Source organism: Octopus sinensis, linkage group LG22, assembly GCF_006345805.1.
Source record: "Octopus sinensis linkage group LG22, ASM634580v1, whole genome shotgun sequence".
NCBI lineage: Eukaryota > Metazoa > Mollusca > Cephalopoda > Octopoda > Octopodidae > Octopus > Octopus sinensis.
Window position 1 is genome coordinate 3,104,456 of NC_043018.1, and position 17,574 is coordinate 3,122,029.

A 17,574-nucleotide genomic window follows, 5' to 3' on the forward strand; every position below is an offset into this window, starting at 1 on the left:
CGCTAATTAAGATAAGTTTAAAAGTTCATAGTATACGCGTAAGCACGTCTGTTCATACGTACACATGTACGCTCGCACACCCACGTGCGTATGCATGCATCACTAGAAAAACGTACACATCTTCACTCGCATCTTTCACGAAATTTATATGCATATACATACAAAACCACACACACGCGCACCGTAAAAGTTCATACATACGTCTATATACGCACAAGCACAAGAAAAAAGAGTAAACCACGTTCATATACGGACATACCCTTATGCACGCACACACACACGCACACATGCCCATATACGCACATATCCACACACGTCTATGCGCGCACAAAAAGGATTATACATACGTCTAAAAAGGAAAAATTGTAAAAACACTGAGTAAAAACGTCTATATATATATGTACTCTTATGCCCGCACACACGCACTCATCTATATACATACATACCTGCACACACGTACACACCTACATGCGCGTACATATGATTCCATATACACGTCTATATAGGCACAAGGAAAAATGCAGGTTGGAAGGTAGAGTACAGAAAAAATTATGTGTAAAAAAATGTATCTATAAACCAAATTCTCTATAATATATATATATAAATATATGAAAAAATAAAAGTAAAAGGTATAATCAGATAAAAAATATTTTGCGTGGACATAATATAGAAAGCAAGTTTTATCTGTAGTGTTGGGGTGACCAAAAACGTAACAAAAATTTGGTCACATGTGGACATGATCTGAATAGTTCTGTCCTTGAGTTTTAACATGTAGCAGGTTCTAAGCTGCTTTTCCAGATGAGTCATCTTTCCATGTCGCATAGATCGCACTTTCCGCTGCCGTTGGTGTAGTGCTTACCTTTGACTAAAATCTTCCAGTGGATGTTGTAACTGACACCTTTATATTTTAAAGACCATATATGATTGGATAATTTTGACGTTTTCATTTTGTCCCAGTGCCAAAAGCTCAAGGTGTGGTTATTGAACCTGACCTTGAAATTACCCTCTGTAAGGCCCACGTATTTTTAGTCGAAACCTTATCTTTAGGGGGTATAGAGTCCACGGTATGTATAATCCTTTTTGTGCGTGCGTGTGTGTGTATGCATATATAGACGTGTGCGGGTCTTTATCTCATTCTAGAGTGTCGTCAGCATTTCATATACCATGCCACTTTCTCCTCCTCCTCTCCTCCTCCTCCTCCTCCTTCTTCTTCTTTTTCTTCTACTTTTTTCTTCTGTCAAAACATAAGAAAATTAGAAGTTTGTTTTAAAAGTAATTTGATTATAATATGATAGTGTGATCTTAAGGTGTTTGCTATTATTACTATTATTATTATTATCAAATTCCCCTGAGGTCGATATTGTATTTCACACAAAGACATACATGCATACATACATACTTATATGTATATAAATGAGCTGGTCCAAACAGTACGTCGGACGAAATGCTTAGAGTTTATTTCGTCGGTCCTTACCTTTATAAGTTCAAATTCTGCCAAGGTTTCTTTTCCCGGGGTCGATAAAATAAGTGCCAGTTGAGCATAGGGCTCAATGTAATCGACTGAATTACTGGTGTGTATGAGTATAGAACAATAAGCTGCATCCCTATGTCAAGCCATGTCGAGCCAGTGTTGGAGAGTAGGCTTATAAAACCAAGATATCAGGCTCATATTCATAGCCTACACATCAGATTGTGGAGAAAAAAAACTGAAGCCCTCGTACCTGCAGTGCACTGAACACGGACAATCCAATCCAGTCCAATCCCCACTCTCTCTCTCTCTCACTCTCTCTTCATATATATATATATATATATATATATTCACATACCTATATACATTTATATATAACTACACTGCCAAGCACACCCCATACACACAAAGACCCATTTCTGCACAATACGCTCATATACATATAGACATACATGTGTGAGACTGTATGTATGTATATATGTAAGTATGCATCTATGCATGTATGTATGTAAATATGTACGTATGTATGTATGTATGTATGTATGTATGTATGTATGTATGTATGTACGTATGTATGTATGTATGTATTTACGATGAAAGTTAGGCGCAAAATGCGAAAGCGTAGAGGCGTTAAAGTTCGTTTATTCCTTTCATCACTAAGTTGCTGGTATCGCTGTTAGTTTTGTCACCTTCGAATGTAAACGCTTCCACGAGCATTAATCAATATTATACTCCTTGTTTATTTCTTTTATCATATATGTTCTCCATAATAGTTTCAACTTTATCTGTGAGTGCGCCTGTGTATATGTGTTTTTGTGTCTCTATGTGTCTCGGTTATCGTATAAATCTTTATATATCATAAAATTTACTAGTACAAAAATCTTAAGATCGATATATCACATCTGTTTGTTGTGTACCGGGTTTTATATGTATTAGGCTAAGATACAAGGAAGACTTTTAATATGAATAAGGAAACGGTAATAAATAGATTTATTATTTAAGAATTTTTGCTAAATCCGCAAAAAAGAAATTATTTTTTAGTATATTTCTGAATATTATTTTTAGATCTGTGTATTAATTGGCAGGCAACCACAAATTCAATGCAAATGTGCATTATACTACGTTACATTTTATCATTATATACGTTACACAGCGCAGCCTAATCTTTACTCTATTACTATAGTCGTCCAGAGATGATTCGGTTTGCTGTTCCTCCGCACAAAATTTGACCACCTAACTGGATATTTTGCTACTACTCTATAATCTGCAGCGCTTTTACATTCGACAATATTTAGAAGGAACTGTATGTTATCTAGGGAATATATATATATGGTCATGTGTTTCAGTCTCCATTTGCGCATGTGTGCTTGTCTGTTCTTATAACCTATGTACCTTTCCGTCTGTATATTTTCATGTCTATATACTTATATACATGTGCATATACACACGCACATATTATTACAGCATCCATGTAATAATTTAAATTATTTTTTAAGGGAAGGTTAATCTCCGATATAATATTAGGCTTTTAAGAATATCTACGTAAATATTCACAAGGTTGGAAAGTAATATGTATTCCTTACATTGAAAATTACAATCAGTTTTCAGATCTGTGAAGAGTGATATAAATATTTCTTTATATTTTTCCACATTTCTCACTGACACACCATTAGATCACATTGAAAATTTGGTTAACAATATATTTACAACAGACAGTTTTCACGTTAAGCTAACCAAAAGCAATTATCAAATAAGAAACTACGTTGTTTAAAATATACTGTATGAGAGGAGCATGAAAATAGCATTCATGTTAATTTTAAACTATTGTAATTACAGAATTGTTACATAAATAAACGTACGGTGTAAAACGTTAATTATGACAGGTTGTGCTAAGTGAGATTTATTTTGGTGATATATTATTTCTAGTAATTTTACTCAATTTATTTCTGTTCTCTGTGCAACAGTTTGAAGGGTTATCTGCGTCTTCCATGCATAAATATATTCGTCGATTTATGAATCTACATGAACACAGCTAAGAAAATATATGAATCCATATTTATGTTTGTATGTGAGCGGGTATTTATGTATGTAGATGTGCATGTATATTTGTATGTACATTTGTATATACGTATATATGTACATTTGAGATTTATTTAACTCCATTTGCAACCTTGCTCGAGGTTGTGTACAAAGGGACAATGCTCTTAATAGCACCAATTTTATTAGTAGTCTGAGCTGTTTGATGTAGGCATATATGTATTAAATTCGCAAGTGTGTATAAGTATATACGTTCATGTATGCACGTATGCATGCATGCATGTATGTATGTATGTAAGTATATATGTAAGTATGTATGTATGTATATATGCATGTATGTATGTATGTATGTATGTATGTATGTATGTATGTATGCATGCATGCATGCATGTATGTATGTAAGTATATATGTAAGTATCTATGTATGTATATATGTATGTATGCATGTATGTATGTATGTATGTATAATGACATGCATAAGATCTGGTCATCAAATCTAAGTAGAGACTTCAAACTTGAATTATTCAAAGCCACAGTCGAACCAATTCTACTATATGGCTCAGAAACCTGGACGTTATCAAAGAAGCTTGAGAGGCGGTTGGATGGAACCTACACTCGCCTCCTTATGAGAGCTCAAAATCTAATGGAAGCACCATCCAACCAAAATGCAAATATATGGGAAACTACCACCTGTGTCATCTCTTGTGAAAGGTAGGAGAGTCCAGTTTGCTGGACATTGTTGTAGAGCTGAAAAGGAAGTAGTTTCTACTCTTCTCCTCTGGAAGCCACCTACTCGCAATACCAGAGGGCGCACACTCTCCTACCCTGATGTAATCTCCAGGGATACAGGCATCCAGCAACAGGACCTCCGTAATGCTATGATGGACCATGAAGTCTGGCGTAACATAGTAAATTCCATTGTCTCGACCACGGTCGAACAATGATGATGATGATGTATATATGTATGTGTGCAATATATATGTATGCATTTAATATTCATTTCTGTTTAATTTCCGAAAACTCCAGCCACTTACTTACAATGTGAAGAAGCACTTTTGAGAAAGTGAAGACAGCGCTTGAGGTTTTAGCTGGTGAGGTGGGCGTGTGGTTTAGTGGTCAGATGCATGTACCTCACGATCGTAAGTTTCTCAGTTCGATTCCCGCCGCTCGTTCGGGTTCTTCAACAAAACGCTTTCTTTCACGTTACTCCAGTCTATTCCGCTGGCAAAAATAAGTTGTACGTGTAATTCAAAGGACGAGACTTGTCACATTCTATGTCACGCTGAATCTCCTTGAGAACTACGTTAAGGGTACACATATTTGAGGAGTTTTCTGCCACCTCCACGTTAAGTTCAGGAAGAGGGTTTTCTGTTGATTGGATCAATTCGAATTCTCTAGCTAAATCGTTCCCTAGACTCTGCACTTGTGCTTCACAGGGTATAAGATTATATGCATGTTGGGATGTATATATGTAGTTAGATACGGAGACACCTGAGCGATTTATTAAAATTTTCTCTGTACAGAATTGAAAGCGGTGAAGAAATGACAAATAACTTTTACTGTCGTCAAGAGAGTTCTTCAGGTGTGGTTTTACTTAAATTTCTTTCAAATTTTTCATTTTATATTTTAGTTGTTTCACTCATTGAGGACGGGATAAACTGAAGCACCGCCCTCAGGGGTTTAGTTGTAGTAATTGACGTATTTCTTGTTTTAAGTTTCGTATTTAATTTATTGGTCTCTCAGGCTTAACTGCTTAATAAATGAACCAGCTCTAGTCAAACATTGTCGGTGGTGAAAAACACAGGCACAACGACACACACACACACACACACACACACACACACACACACACACACACACACACATATATATATATGTATGTATATATGTATAAGAATATATATATATATATAGTGGAAGTGGAAGCACTCCGTCGGTTACGACGACGAGGGTTCCGGTTGATCCGAATCAACGGAACAGCCTGCTCGTGAAATTAACGTGTAAGTGGCTGAGTACTCCACAGACACGTGTACCCTTAACGTAGTTCTCGGGGATATTCAGCGTGACACAGAGAGTGACAATGCCGGCCCTTTGAAATACGGGTACAACAGAAACAGGAAGTAAGAGTGAGAGAAAGTTGTGGTGAAAGAGTACAGCAGGGATCACCACCATCCCCTGCCGGAGACACGTGGAGCTTTAGGCGTTTTCGCTCAATAAACACTCACAACGCCCGGTCTGGGAATCGAAACCGCGATCCTTTGACCGCGAGTCCGCTGCCCTAACCACTGGGCCATTGCACCTCCATATATATCTATATATATATATATATATATATACATTATATATATATAATATATATATGTATGTATATATATATATTATATATATATATATATATATATAATATATATATGTATATATATATTATATATATATATATATATATATTATATATATATATATATATATATATATATATATATATATATATATATATATATATGTTCATACACATTTGTTGCATTCACCTACCTTTAGAAAACGTATGAGGGTTGGACATCAAATCGATATTACCTGAACAGGTGCATCGTGTGCCACGTGTGAGATGACGAAATGATCGCAAAGCAACGTGAAATGAAGTATTTTGCTTAAGAACACAACGTAACACCCGGTCTGGGAATCGAAACCACGATCTCACAATCGTGAGTGCATAAACATAACTACTATATAGATATATATACACGAGTGGCTGTGTGGTAAGTAGCTTGCTAACCAACCACATGGTTCCGGGTTCAGTCCCACTGCGTGGCATCTTGGGCAAGTGTCTTCTGCTATAGCCCCGGGCCGACCAATGCCTTGTGAGTGGATTTGGTAGACGGAAACTGAAAGAAGCATGTCGTATATATGTATATATATATATATATGTGTGTGTGTGTTTGTCCCCCTAGCATTGCTTGACAACCGATGTTGGTGTGTTTACGTCCGCATCACTTAGCGGTTCGGCAAAAGAGACGGATAGAATAAGTACTGGGCTTACAAAGAATAAGACCCGGGGTCGAGTTGCTCGGTTAAAGGCAGTGCTCCAGCATGGCCGCAATCAAATGACTGAAACAAGTAAAATAGTAAAAGAGTATATATATATATATATGTGTGTGTGTGTGTGTGTGTTCTCATTTACATGCACATATATTTTTATAGATACACACACACAGACATATATATACTTACATACATATCTATGTATTAATTCAAACACACACACACACGCATGGTCTTTCGCACAGCTTCAGTGACCCATATTCCTCCACAAAGCATTTCAGAGTCTATAGTAGATGACACTTGTCAATGTGCCGCAGTGTAACGGAACCGGAAACCAAATGAATCAATTCGAGCTTCTTAACCACACAACCGGTGATTCATTTATGCATCTATGTAAATATATATGTATGCGAGTTCATATGTATACGTGCGAGCTTTTGTGTTTGTATGTGTATGTTCGCGTATGTGTACTCTATATGTATACATGATTGTATGCATGTGGGCATCCAGAAACCTCGAACGAAGGGTACCTGGAATATTATACCTCTACAAAATGACTGATATAATTCTGATACAGACAAGAAAAATAATATGGTACAACATAGCGATGTAGCAATAAAGTGTTTTAAGAACATTTGATTTGAAGCAATATTCTAGATTCACACTCCTGCAATATTATCGATCTCTGCCTATCAGTAAGACACAAGACTGCTCAAATATATAACAATAATGATTCAAATACTTAGATATAATTCTCAGTAGAAATAAACCTCATCAAAGAAGTACGTCATTGTATGTTTAGTTATCGTACACGTGACCACGTCCCTTTATATGTACTGGATATTATAGAGGACATATTCCCCCAACGCAAGCATAGGCTTATGTAGGGATTAACGATTAGTCGTTAAACCGTACACTACTTTTCATGAATTATATAGAAACAGAAAACACTTCATTTACAGTTCCAGAAATCACGGCTAATGAATCACTGTTTACAATCTTAAGGATAATGAGCTCCATAGAAATCATACTTCAACTGATGAAGATACTGTATAAGACCTAAAACAAACACAGCGTGAAAATGCCATTTATAATCCCTCACTTGTCCAACTCGCCATTATTATTTAAAAGCGTAATCAATAAAATTAGGAGAGAGACTCCCCACACTTCTAATAGAGTGCTCCTTGATAGAGTTATCAAATATGCAATAACAATTTAGCATATATGTGAGTGTGTTTGTGTGTGAGTGTGTTTGAGTGTGTGTATGTATGTATGTGTAATTGTGAGTGTGGATGTTGAGAGTGAATGTAGGCAGGATAAAATCCAAGCTATGTTCTCGTGAAGAACACCAGCATTACATCCAGGATGTATTTAATGTCGTTGTTCAGGTAATGTGAGATACGCATTAGAGTTGAAAATTCTAGAAATATTCGTTGCATAGTTATTACATACAAAAAGAGGAAGTTGGAAAATTTTTCGGTATCATTCATTCACCTCACTTAGCCTTTCATACTTCCGGATTTTGCATACGGACGCATAAAGCATAAGAGGACACGTATATGCATATTGCTATCAGTTGACAATTTCCTCTGTCTTAACGTTCTGAGTTCAAAGTCGATAAATTAAGTACCAGTTGCATACAGGGATCATCTGGCCCCCTCTTCGCAAAATTTCGGTCCTTGTGCCTAGAGTAGACATATATATATATATATATATTATATATATATGGCTAAGGAAGAGAGAAGATAGAATATACGAGAATTATTATTCAGGTCATCCTATAATTCTGTCCGATTTTACTTTTTTAGCTAAATAATTTGTCAGTTTATAGAAACTACCATAGGAGTCATGGCTGAGTCAGTAAAATAGTAACGGGAAAAATTATATATATATATATATATATATATATATATATATATATATATATATATATATATATATACATATACAGAGTGGAGGAGCCATGGCTCAGTGGTTGAGGTAGCGAAATCGAGGTCGTAGTGATTATTGAGCGAAAACACCTAAAGCTCCACGAGGCTCCGGCAAGGGCTGGTGGCGAACCCTGCTGTACACCTCACCACAATTTTCTCTCACTCTTTATTCCTCTTTTTGTTGTACCTGTATTTCAAAGGCCAGCATAGTCACATTCTGTATCACGTTGAATCACCCCGAGAACTACGTTAGGGGTTCACGTGTCTGTGGAGTGCTCAGCCACTTGCACGGTAATTTGATGAGCAGGCCGTTCTGTTGATCGGATCAGCTGGAACCCTCGTCGTCGTAACCGACGGAGTGCTACGGCGACATATACAACGTGAGTGAGCGAGGTAAAGAGAGAGAAAGAGAGAGAGAGAGAAGTGCGATCCGAAAAGATATTGGCAGTTAGTAAAAATCAAGCATATTCCTGGCTTGTATAGACAACTTTCCAGGAAATGATTCTCCCACTACTCGAAACTTTCCAGGAAGTAATTCCGCCTCGTCCTCTGATCTTTGCAGGAAGTAATTCCTCCACTTCCTCCCTTCTCGGACCTTTGCAGGAAATAACTCATTTCCCTCATTGGGACTTTCCAGGAAGTAAATCCTACCTTTCCTCTCCCTCCTCCGAACTTTCCAGGAATTAATTCCTCCCACTCCACCCCTCCTCGCCAATTTCCAGGAAGTATTTCCTCCCCTCCTCTCCTTCTTCCCCTCCCTCGGAACTTTCCAGGAAGTCATTCCTCCCCTCCCCACCCTCCACGGAACTTTCCTGGGAATAATTCATCAAACTTCCCCCTTTTATGTCCAGCGTGTACTGTATTTACACTACTGATACTCTGTCAGTAACAACAACGAAATTTCCAGTTGATTCGATCAGCGGAATATCAAACTTGTGGAATTAACAAAGAAGAAGCTTGGCACTCCACAAATACTTGTACGCTTAACGTAGTTCTCAGGGTGCTTCAGGGTGACACAGTAGGTGATAAAGCCGGTCCTTCGATATACAGTACTACTCCTTTTAGCGGGATGAATGGACTAGAGTTATGTGGAAGAAAATGTCTTGCTCAAGGACGCGACGCGCTGACGGGAAGCGAACTCACAATCTATGGTTCTGTGCCCATTACCCCAACCACTCTAAGTCGCCCGCCATTCCTTATGCATATATATATATATATATATATATATATATATATATATATATATATATAGTATATATATCTATATATATATATATATATATATATATATATATATATATATATCTATATATATATTATATATATATATATTATATATATATATATATATATATCTAATATATATATATATATATAGATATATATAACAAAGGGTAAAATTAATTAATAAGAAATGATCAATAATTCACCAAGTAGAATTCGGCATGTAAAAGACCATTTCATGGTAACCTTAAGAAATAGCTAAGGTATTTTGACTGCTATTTCTAAACTTCGGTATGTGGTAAAGCAAATCTTTGCTGAACTCTAATTATAAAGTATATATATATATATATATATAAACATATACATATAGCATGCATGTATGTTTAACAGGAATGTGCGTATACATATATAAAGATATACTTATACATTGTGAATGATGTATATATAAATAAACATACTAATATATATAATATATAGTATATATATATATATATATATATATATATATATATATATATAATATATATCTATATTATTATATATATATATATATATATATATATATATAACGGGAAGCTTTATGAAAATAAACAAAAGACGAAGGCAGGTGGAAAACACAAACGAACAATTGTATTATATATATATATATATATATATATATATATATATATATATATAATGTATATATTTATATATATATCTAGTATGTATGTAAAATCTTGAAGTTTTAGCCTCTGGCAAAAGATAACATCGAAAACACAACTATATATTTTTCTTTCGTTTTGAGTGTTTAGATTTTGGGGAAATTGTTTTATTTGACTATTTTTAATTTCTTCATATTTTTCTCACAATTTTTTACGATTTTTCACTGATTTTTTTACTGTTGTTTGCAATTGTTTTTCAATAAATTCTGGTGAAGTCAATAAACTTCATTCATATGAAATGAAACAAAACAACAAACACAAACAGAAGACAAAGAGAAACCGAGGAACAACAAGTGCAAACAGAAACTTAGTGACGAGCTATTATTATTCACATAATAAAATAACAAATATTCTCTTTTTTTTTTTTTCGTGTAGCAAACGGAAATAAAGTGTAAAATGAATGCTTTTAGGTAAGCCGGAAACAGATATAGATATATAGAGAGAACATAAAGTAGTAGTAGTAGTAGTAGTAGTAGTAGTAGTAGTAGTAGTAGTAGTAGTATAGTAGTAGTGCTAGTAGTAGTTGTAGTAGCAGCAGCAGCAGCAGTAGTAGTAGTAGTAGTAGTAGTAGTTGTAGTAGTAGTAGTAGTAGTAGTTGTAGTAGTGGTAGTTGTAGTAGTAGTAGTAGTAGTAGTAGTAGTAGTAGTAGTAGTAGTTGTAGTAGTGGTAGTTGTAGTAGTAGTAGTAGTATTAGTAGTAGTAGTAGTAGTAGTTGTAGTAGTAGTAGTGGTGGTAGTAGCAGTAGTAGTAGTAGTAGTAGTAGTAGTAGTAGTAGTAGTAGTAGTTGTAGTAGTAGTAGTAGTAGTAGTTGCCCTTTCTGTTATAGACACATGACATGTAATGTGAGGAAGGGGTCAGATTGAATAATAATTTTGAAAACAATACAGATAGCCTGCAAAAACAAACATGGCTGCTGCAGATAATAGAGATAAGATTCAATATAAACGTTCTTTTACGTAATTCCAGGGTAAATATTGCAGGTTTGCCTACGCGGGATTTTGCTGTGTACGTAGTTCTCTCGCCTTGATTACATCCACCTTCCTCTTCTCTCATCCCCACTCTTTCTCTCTACGACCCTCTGACCCACGCTCTCTCTCCTCCCCATTTCTCTCTATCAATCTTTGATACTGTCAGTATAGTTTCTGTATAGTCTGCTGTTTGAGTTTCGGCCAATGGACAGCGCTGAAACATGGCTTCGGCATTTATATGATATTTGATTGATCTTCTCAGAAACGGAAAAGGATACGTCCACTCTTTTGTTTTAGGTTATAAAAACAAGTTTAATAGTGCGCAGGCGAGCGAAGCTGTGTGGTAAGTAGCTTGCTTCCTAACCGCATGCTTCCGGGTTCATTTCATTTGGCTGATGTATTGATTGTTGGTTCATATCACATAACAAATATGCTTTCTTTTCTAGACATAATTACTCTAAAGAATACCTGTTGATATTAATATAAATTCTTCCTCGTTGTTACAGGTAAAATAAAACCCTGTACAACCTGTAATACTGTCCACTTGTTGGTGACTTATCCCGTAGCACCAACATTTTGCTAGTAACACAGTAGGATGAAAAAATACGTTTCAAAAGGAAGGATGCGTCACGTAGTGATTCAACCATCAGTGAGCTATATAGTGTGGGAGTAAAGAATATAGTACGATGGTACGATAGTAAAAGTACGATAGTAAAACTAGTAGTTGCGTGCGATGAACTTCCGAGATATCACCGTGTCACTCGCATTTCAGAATTCTTTACCCCAGTAGATGATGGTTACTTTTGGCCCTAACCGACGGACGTACTTCTATGGTAAAACAGATTAAAAACACTCATTGCATTATATCCTAGCGTATGTAAAATTATTTTGACAATATCCAGGTGATTAGAACATGTTTGCTGATGAGAACGGTTGCTTACTTTATACGTTTCTTTATTGCCCACAGGGGGCTAGACACAGAGGGGACAAACAAGGACAGTCAACGAGATTAAGTCGATTGCTTCGACCCCAGTGCGTAACTGGTACTTACTTAATCGACCCCGAAAGGATGAATGGCAGAGTCGACCTCAGCGGAATTTGAACTCAGAACGCAACAGCAGACGAAATGCCGCTTAGCGTTCCACTCGGCATGCTAATGATTCTGCCAGCTCGCCGCCCTGCTTACTTTATAATCACTTCTTGGAGAATGTCTTAATGTGCAATCTGTAAGTTGAAACAATATTTTCCCAATGTAATTCTTAATGCAACGTTACTGCAATGTTGTAAATTTGTGATATGTGTGGTAGGAACTTGAATAATGATCAGCTCTCATATCACCGTCACATCCGTGCTAATCCTTAAACTTCGTGACATTGACTGATTGAAGTATTTCCGTGCAACGTTATCAAAGTTTTAGGTGCATGCAGTCATGAATAAATATATTACATAAATCGAACGTTGAATTATCAACATTCTCTGAAGTATTATTTGCGTTGGAAGGAAATGGTATAGTTATAAGTCGAAAGACAATATCCATCATCATTCTTAAGTCTTCATAAACCAATTAGGAAAAAGGTAAAAGTTACAACTGCATCTAAAGCCAGATCCAGATGATCGAAGTAAAAGGTGTGTCCCACTCAAAGAAACTCGGGGTTATTTGATGGCATTGATTCAGACAAGATATTAAGTGTAATATCCCGCTAAGATATTTTCCATCCGATTACCTACAGTTTCCTTCAACCCCATATCTCCCCAAAGACTAGGTCGACTAGTGACAATCGCACAAATTACTCAAGGTACCATAGAGTAGGAACGAAAACAGAAACATGCTTGCGATGCAAAGTGAACTGCCTAACCCCACGACTAATCTTACTCACATTGTTAGTTCGGTTGTATAACACTATTACATAATGCCACCAAATCGGTTGGATTCTTGACGTTGTTTCAACTAAAATGATTTTAAAAAATGATTCAAATTTAAATTAATTGCAATCGTCACGAAAAGTATTCGTGCGGGGAAAATATTGTGACACATCTTGCAAGGAAGATAAAAACTTAAGAATCAAGGATTTCTTTTGATATTAAGAATTGAAAAATCGACGAATTGGCAGAATCGTTATGACACCGGGAAAATGCTTACCGGCATTTCGTCCGTCTTTACGTTCTGAGTTCAAATTCCGAAAACATGTCCTTTGCCTTTCCTCCTTTTAGGTCGATAAAAAAAGAGCCAGTAAGACACGGGGGTCGATGTAATCGACTAGTACCCCTCACTCCTACAGTGCAGGCCCTATGCCTATAATAAAATAAATATTAAGAGTCGTAATCTTTAAGATGAATTTAATTGCTTTGTAGTTGGGATTAAAATTACAGAGAAGAAAAGTCCTTGTTAAAGAGTAATTGCAACGGTATGTTGGTTTGTTTACATTCCCTGTAAATTAGCATCCCGGCAAAAGAAAACGCTAATATGAAAATGAGTCCCGAGTCATAACTTGAAGGTGGAACTTTAGCATAATCGTTGGCCGGTTACTGGAATAAATTAGAAAATAAAGGAATAGAATGAAAGTTAATTCTTTCAGTCTGTATGTGAGTCATTAATCCACTCCGTGTCCATTACATGTGTTGTTATATTTTTCTTTAGTCACTTTAAGATTTGGCAGGAATGGATGAAATGTATTTGCTGATGAAGTCAATTAATACTAGAAAATATCCAAATATGTAAACGTACTTTCAAACGTTAAATCAACGGTCTGTACTTAATTGATACTAATTTATATTGCGAGGTTGTTTCACATTAAAGTTATTATATTTTCTCATTGAATATGTAATTTTAATCAGTTACAATTCCTTTGTTCACTGCAGGAAATATGTTAGTATTAATTGTAGTAATCAGTTAACCAGAGTTTAATCACATTAAACTCGAGAAGTCAAGATGTTTAGGTTATACATGGAGTTTACATATATGTGTGAGCGCTTGTGTCTATCGTTACTGACCGGTCCAGGTGTAGGAGAAAAAAAAACTTGTAGCGGTGGCTATCTCGTTTCGTTTTTGTGTTTTTCCTTTGTTTTGTACCATATTTATGACTGTGTTCTCGATTGTTTGCTCTCTTTTCTGTGCGACTCAACGCAGGGATTTAGAGAAGACACCGATTTTCTTTGTTATTTTAACTAGATCGAGGTAGACCGTATAGGTCCGTCTGTTAAGTGTAGAGTACAATAGTCCAGATAGACACAGTTTGTACTCGTCAACCTTGAATAATCTGAAGACGCCTCGACGCCCAGTACTGGCACGGGTTCCTCACCATCTTTTTCAATAGATTTTTTTCCAGGCATTCTGTATCATCATTTAAACAAAATGGATGCCAGAATTTGGTAAGCATTATGAAATAATTATTACAAGGACATTTCCATAATTCTATAAAAAAAATGTCAAGCAAACTATAATAAATATTGATCATTCGTTTGTCGATTTCTCTATTTAATATATAATTTTAAGGGAGAAAAATGCAACGATAACGATTCAGTAATTTCTAAGATGCATGTTAGTTTTGACATTTGAATATCGCAGAATACATATGCATCTTTCTTGTACATGTCTAGCGATCATTCTCACATTTTTTCTCTCTTTGTAACTGTATTTATGACATTTATGTAGATGGGTAAGTGTGTGCATTTGGGAAAGAGAAAGTGTTTGAATAAATGAAAATTTCGGGGATGTAATTGGACGATTGCATCAACAGCAGTGTTCTTACTGGTACTTTTGCTGGATTTTTGCTAAAATTTGAAACCAAGATTTCTGCTCGTATATCCTAGTGTGAAGTACATCTGCGATTCTTAACGTTGTTCTTGTGTGATGTAGCAATTTACTGTTATGTTGAAATTTATAGTAAAACAAAAGATGAAGACAGGTGTATAAACAACAAGCAAATATATTAGTTTGACGCTCGGGAAAGTGAAAAAGTCTTTCACGTTTCGAGCCTGCGCTCTTCAACAGAAAGAAATAAGAGAAAATTAACAAAGAAAGAGTGTTTAAGACTTGTAGGTTTAAGTGGTCCAGTTAAGATGTACAAAATGAAATTTCTGACTTTGAGTTACCTCAGCTAAATTTCTATGCTTATCATTAGTTTTCATTTTGTTATATCTTTTTCAGGTTTTCAACTACATTTCACGGATTAATTTGTTTTAGTAGTTCATTTATGCTGCTTCATATTTTTCCTATTGCCTGTTTCAACTGCTCTGTATTGTCTCGGTTTTGTCAATGTCATCTGGATTGTTTAAAATTTCCGTTGCTGCGTTTCGCTTGTCTTCAAAGAATGTATGTATCACTGAGTGTAACAACGACAGGTGGCAAATATTTTAATCCCGTGAATAAAATAAGCAAAGAGAAATACAAAATGGCCGATAAATGTCTGGCGCAGACGTTTCACTAAAGATAAGCAATTCTTTGGCACCTTGACTCAGATATTAGATGCATAATATCTATCAAATACAAAAGAAACAATATGTATAACATATATGTATCTACATATATGTATATATATATATATATATATATATATATATATATATATATATATATATATATATATATATATTTATATATATATGTCTGTGTGTATGTATATATATATTTATATATATATGTGCATACATACATACACACACACATATGCGTATATACATAAATAAATACATGTATATACATGCACACACACACACACACATATATATGTATATATATATATATATATATAACATAGATGTGTGCTTTTGCGCGTATGTGTCAGTGGAACGACGCCAATAATAACATAAAATGGACTGCATTTTCTAAGAGTTTTTTACATATAAATTTACGAGTTATTTTGACGTGACAAATTTAATTAGATCATATATCTTTATTATGTTAACATGAAAAATGAGATATTTTTTCATAATTACGTTTTGTGTTTGACATTTAAAATATAACAAGAAACACATTTTTTGTTTAAATTTATATATTGCCATTTGAACGAATTCTAATGGTTCACGTACAAGGGTTGGATGAAAAGTTCAAAGGGGGACGAAGACAATCTCATGTCATGGACTGTTACCAAATGTAGTTTATTTTTCAAACTAGTCACTCTCGTGGTTCTCACATTTCTGCAGTAGGTTTGGAAGTGCTTGGTTTCCATAGGGGCAGAAGGATTTCATCAACAGCAGATATGATGTCATCCTCACTGCGATACTGGGTCTCAGCCAAGGTATTTTTTCATGTTAGGAATAAATAATAGTCAGACGTGGCCAAATCAGGAGAATAGGGTGGGGTGATCAACCAGTTGAAAGCCACAGTTACGCACAGAAACCATTGAAACCAAGGTCTTGTGTGGTGAGCATAGTTCTGGTGAAGCAAAAACTCTTTTGCTAGACATGCTGGGAATTTGGTTTGATAGCCCTTCGTAGTTGCCTTAGCAAGTTGATTATCTGGCCCTTTTGAACATACTCAGTAAACAAAAGCTTTTTGCAAGGTATTTATTGAGTATCTTAAAAAAATTGAGCCCTTTAATTTCCTTGCAGATGCAACGACCTTGGCCATCTTTGGAACAGTTGATGAGGGCTGTTGCCATTGCATGGATTGTCTCTTTGTTTTTGGTTCAAAGGCGTAAACCTAACACCCAACATGGTTCGGAAACCTTCAAGATAACTCCTTAGATCTGGTTGAAACAATGTAAGATTTTCCCGTGATGTGATCAGCCTGGTGTGCTTTTGATCAAGTGTCAGAAGAAGTTGCACCGACCGAGTAGAAACCTTTGTGATGCCAAGTTCACTGTGAAGAATATTTTCAACTCTCTCACAGTTTATGTTAATCGCATTAGCGATTCGATTCATAGTCAATCACTGGTAATCCATCATTATCTGAAGAACACGATCAATTTTTCCACGGTGGTGGCAGATGGAGGATGGCCAGACCTTGGGTCATCTTCAAGACCCTTCCTTGGCCTCTTCAATTCAACGTCCCAGGGTCGCACTGTTGATAAAGCTGGAACATTCTCTCCTAATGATAGCAACGTTGTCAGTACGTATGTCCTTGGGAAGGAGGGCAAAATCCTTTTTCTGCACATGTTAGTAACACCACGATGCCAAATGTTGTCGACTTTCCAGAGAAACCGCTAATAGTAACTTTTAAAGCTTTCTGTCAAAACTTTAAAAGTTACTATATGTTAGTTTAT